Below are 5932 nucleotides of genomic sequence, written 5' to 3'. Positions count from 1 at the left end.
ACAAATAACTTTCAAATGATGACACATAAAAATACAATCTGACTTCAACTTATAATCTCTTGTAAAAGAATAAACATATCAACTATTAAACTAATTATTTAATTAATTAAGTATACACATATATAGTTAATTAAATTAAAAATTATTTATCTTTTGGGTATATATCTAAGTACTTTTATCCTTATCTATAAGAGTATGAGTTCAAATGAGACTATACATATCATAATATCATTTAACTAATAAAATGTACAAATTTTTACTAGCAAAAATTGTATTTGAGAATTTTTATTATTAAATATATATTATAAGATCAATAATAACACACATAAATATTTCTAATTGAAGAGTTTTGAACTGTGATGATTAGTTTTACTTATATACCTTGAGGAAGCTCTTTTAATCTTGATGTAAAGTGCACAAATCATAGGAAAATCCGTATCAGATACTTTTTCCTTGCAAATAAAGATAAGAAGACCAAATAACTAAAATCCATCAATTAATTAAATATGGTTAATACCTACTAACATCTATATTGAGATATATATTATATACAAATATAAAGCTTTATCCATGTTTGATAAGGTGATTTCAGATTCAGCCACGAAGGTGGAAAGCAGATCATAGAAATAATTAGGACCGCAACCAAAATCTCCTTTCATTTCATATGCTGCAGCAAGAAAGTGATCTACCATATTGCTTTAACAAAAATCGAATGCAAATCAATCAACAACATCGAGATATATACATGATTAGTAAACTAATAAGAGAAAAATATATCAAATATTAAGCATTAAACATCTTGTTCCATCGAGTGAATCATGTAGAGGAGCTGAGTGCTTCGATCCTCCTATTCATGGTAAGAGCTGTAACAACCCATACCTGCATAGGGAGTCAGGGTACCGTAAGAACTTATATTCCTAACACAAAAAATACAATAAACTTCTATCACCAAATAAAAATAAGTATGTCCAAGTGCAGTGTTCACATTCCTTGCCAGTGAGGGTTAACCGTTACACCTATCTAAAATCAAGAAAACATCCTTCTTTATCCATGTCGGATAAGGTGATTTCAGATAGCTGCGAATTTTATTCCTTTCCCTGTTCTCCTGCAGCCTGACGTCCTCCTTTAAAGCAAAGGAGGAACCATTAGAACTGTTGAAGATGGCAACAAAATCCTTAAATTAAATAGAGATTACCAAATAGTTATTGATAATTGAGGCATAATCAATATTTTTATTCTTAATAATTAAGGTAGAAACTAATAAGATCTTCTTAAATATAATTATATAATTATATATTTACTTTTTGAAAAGAAGATTTTTATCTCTTTAATTGCTTAAGTAGTAATAAAATTTTTAAAATTTAAATACTAATGAAGAAAAGAAATCTCTAAACTTTGACTTCTAATAAGCATTCAATTCTCTAAATTTAGATATTCTTTAAGTCTAATCTTATAATAATGTTTTTTATAGATAACATAATGAAAATAATATTAAAACTCTACAATATTTGATTACATTAGTGTAAAATAAATGAAAATAAGATCTCTATCTCTTTAATTTTTAAAATTTAAAGATTAATGTAGAAAGAAATCTCTAAATTTTGACTCCTAGTATGCATTGAATTGTCTATATTTAGATATTTTTTAAGTATAATCTTCTAATAATTCTTTTGAAGATTACATACTTTAGAATGAAAAATAATGTTAAAACTCTAAAATATTTGATTACATAAGTTTAAAAATAGATTATGACACTTTTATTATTTTTTTCTTTCTTGATGCTTTTGGTTTTTCTTTCAATCTTTCTTTAATGCTATGATTTATATTTATGATGCAATATTTAGAAAGAAAACAATAAGATACTTTTTTTTTATAAAATCAGCTTTATTAATTTCTTCACCACAATATAATTTCTTTATAATCTTATCCTCACATTTGTTATTGTATTATAATGGGATCAATTTTAGGTAATCTAGAAATATAAGAAGAGTTAGAAAATAATTGGGAGAAAGAGGAGGAAAAACATAAGGAAATGAAATAGGAAAACAAGAGTTAGACTAGAGGCACTATAGACGTAAGTTCTCTTTTTTTTACCTAATGCATAACGCTCAATTAGATAGTAATTATAAAATAGATTCATTATAAGGAGTCATATTCTTCCAACGATTCCTAAGTTTCAAACTGCGAACTAACTCAAATCACATAATTGACTTTTAATGAAATTACCTCTTTACCCTAATTAATAGAAAAACATAAAAGTACAATCTAAATTAAATATGTCCAAAAATATATACATGTACTTACATTAAGTGGTATTAAATCTATCTTATTCATTTGATTCAATTTTTACCATTTGTGTAATTACTAGTAATCCTTTACATATTGAATTAGGTATATATTCATTAATTTTATTTTTGGACCACTTATAGGTTTTGCTTTAATTCATTGAATGAAATTTTATTTCATAATCCTTCATATATAAAAAAGTTCAATTAGAATTCGATTCTCAAAAAACATAAATAAGAGAGCTTAAATATTAAAATTGTGATATATTGTTAAATTATAAAATATGGGAGAAATGTAACAATTAAATTTCTTAAGAAAATGATGAAGCTTGTTTAGAAATTAAAGCAAATGGGACAATTAGATACATATATAAATATTTGAACTTCTAATACTATACTATACTATGTCTATTTCTACAATATAGTTTCTCAATGAGTAGTGTAATTTGACCCACAACCTAAAAATTTCTATGTAATTTCTTCATTACAAATTAAAAATAGATACATATATATGAAGTTAATTTCTATTGTTGTTGGAAATATATTTATTTTTTGTGGTACAGTTTGAGAGAAGGATTGTGGCTAATGCTAGAACCAGATGAAGCAAAAGTTTTTGAATGCTATATGTTTAGTTTCCTTTATAAGCTCATGCTAAGAATTAAAAACTTATAAGTCTGTAATAATGCAAAAATATGTAATGAATAAAAATATGAGTTTGCAAGAAATATCTTATCATCACTCTCTAATCACTCTCTGAGACAATGCTTTACATACTAGTTGAATTTTTTCAACTGATCTGGAATCAACAAAGGAAATGTATTAAAAAGTTCTATTGTCAAGCATTAATTATAATGACATGGTAATGATTTATGAGACAGAAAAATACCATAACAAATCCAAAATGATTTACAAGATATAAAAATGTCATAATAAAAAAATGGAGTTAAAATAATGTAAGGGTATTCTTGATTTACAGTGAACTCTTTAAAAGAATGCTACTATGTATATGATCTAAAGTTTGTAAACAAGAAACAATTTGTTTAATCTCCATTGCAGGAAGATGTTCCAAGCTAATGCTAAATCAACATATCATCTTTACATTAAGATCCTATCATACTGGAATCACTACTCAAAAGCTTTAATCCCTAAATAAAATGAAACATAAACCACTATTATCATCACCTTTATACATTTAAGTTGTTCAGATAAGTAAGTTGAGCCACAAATTGAAGTTAACTATCCTTATGTGAAAGCAGCTTTAAAATCTTATATTACATAAGTGTTTTAGGAGTGCTTTCGACCAAACTTTCTCTTGGGGTTAGCACTTATCATGCAAGAGAAGGCATTGGCATGCTCAAAATCCTCTTCAGTTATCAGAATTTTGGCTGTACTTGGGTCTGCAACTAGAAACTTAGCCACCAAGTATCTAACAATTGACCATGTTTCCAATAACCGTGCTTGTTTCCCAATGAACCTTCCTCTTTTTGTGTCATAGTATTAAGGCCACTTATCTCTTGATATCCGTCTTTCAGTATCTTCAACAGCTCTTGCAGCAATTTTTGGCCTTTACGTCTTTATGGCTTTAATAGTAAGCTGCAAAAAGTCTAATTTTAAATTTTTAAGCCCCACTGCCAACATTCCTTCATTATTACTTTATTTTATAAAACAACAACAAGGTGCCATATCCTATTGGATCTAAGCATGATAACTCAGGAAACTTGTTCCTAAATATAACTTCTACCAAGGGTCTGGAGCAATGAACAAAACATTAATAGCAGAGAGAATATTTAAGCATAATAAACTAACTTGCCATAGCAGAGTTGGCCAAGAATCACCATTGTGGTAAGACTAAAGCCTACATTAGAAGGAAATAAAGTGAGAAATGTTGAAGATAATGATGAAATAGATCATAAATAAATAATAAGAGAGTAGATATCTTACGTGATTTTAGGATCACTACCAGTGATTATTTGCCAGTCCTGACCTTAAGGAGAATGATAACATATCTTCAATGGCATGTCTGCTACCAAATCTACCCATTTTGCTTCAATAAGATCAAGTATGGCATGTGACTGATCAGTTGTTGCCAGACTGCTTACAACAGAACACATGTTTCCTAGAGAAAAAATTAGAAATCCATATGTACTGCCTGTAAGTTTCCAAATAGATAACCTCCTTTATTAGGCATCCATTACACCAACCAAGGAAAAATTTGATCTGGGTAAATGTTGAACTTATTAACTACATCATATGAGTACTCCTCTGTCTTGTAATGATAAATCTCATTTAGTTTTTGTAAATCAATCCAACAATACTCCCTGATGTGGAATGAAAAAGCAAGTAGGCGATTATTCAGTGCCCGGACAAGATTAGCTAATCCATCTTCTCGAGCAAGCATTTCACGTGCACAAAGTAAGGCAGAATAAATAGTGCATGCAAGAAAAAAAATAAGGACTAACTGGAGATACCACAAGAAAAGAAGGTAAACAAATAAGATCTCTTAGTTACCAACTTATAAATTTAAATAATAGCTTATTCATGTAGGCTAGTATGTCATATAATAATCTACTATTTCCACCAACATGTTACAAACATACTTAATGCACAAACTAGATCTCCATGGTGTCAAATATGTAAGCTATGAACTATCTCAAAAAATATAAGCTATAAACTATACAATCTCTATCATTCTAGGGAGTTGCACCATTCAGAAGCAACCATAAATATAATAAGTAACAATTCCAATTGTTAAACATTTTCTAAATTGACCAGACTGGAATCATATACTTATTACACCTACTAAAAAGTCACTTGAGAGGCACCAAGATATGATATCAATTTAATTCAATCTTGTCAAGTACTTAATCCTAACTTTATTTTCAAACTTCCATTATTGTTTCCCGAATTGATTTAGTTTTATAATTTCACTTCTACCATAGTTGCTGCAAAAAGCCCCTATTACACCATGTGCAGAATTATTTTGTATAACCACTCTTTTGCTACAAAAGTTGCAAGCACTAAAAAATAAAAAATTGAATACCAAATGTCAATTACCATTTTAAATGAACAATAGAGACAATTTTTTCCTTGATTGAAATAAACAATTGATGAGCAAATATGGCAATTCAAACAACTGTTAGAACAAAAAATGAATCTACCCTGATGATTCCTTCATTCCACATAATATAGTTAATTACCTCCCCTTTTTACTAAGAGGGTTTGGTTTTGAAACTTACAAATGTAAATCAAATGTAAATAGGAATTAACTTGGTCTAGTACCAAGTCAGTGTTGGATGACCCTATTCTCCATTTTCTTTGTTTGGTAAGAGTTATTGTTTCTAGCAGTGAGACCTTTTTGCACCACAGACAAGTTATTGTTGTTTCTCTCAATAGTCTATCAATTGGCACGTAAAGGGTGACCGATGGATATGGTGGATGGCGTGGCATCGTTGTCGATCGTAGAGGAGGAGGATTGAAGCTGGGACTTAACTGAACTTGTCCCTGAACAACAAGAGTCGTATGATCCATGTTTTGTAGGAAGATTCTATGCTGAAGCGGTTGTGAAGTTTGAAGTGATGAGGAATACACTAGCAGACCTGTGGAGGCTGATAAGGAGAGTAAATATTGTAGATCTCAGTTTCGGCCAT

At 29.0% G+C, this 5932-nt stretch overlaps 1 pseudogene; it reads right to left on the bottom strand.

Moving 5' to 3' along the window:
* Positions 1–3569: 3569 nt before the first annotated feature.
* On the bottom strand, positions 3570–5932 carry LOC148240187 (alkaline/neutral invertase E, chloroplastic-like; annotated as a pseudogene).

Source organism: Carica papaya, chromosome 9 (assembly GCF_054855325.1).
Source record: "Carica papaya isolate Zhongbai chromosome 9, ASM5485532v1, whole genome shotgun sequence".
Classification (NCBI taxonomy): Eukaryota; Viridiplantae; Streptophyta; class Magnoliopsida; order Brassicales; family Caricaceae; genus Carica; species Carica papaya.
This window is presented reverse-complemented; position numbering and strand designations above follow the sequence as displayed.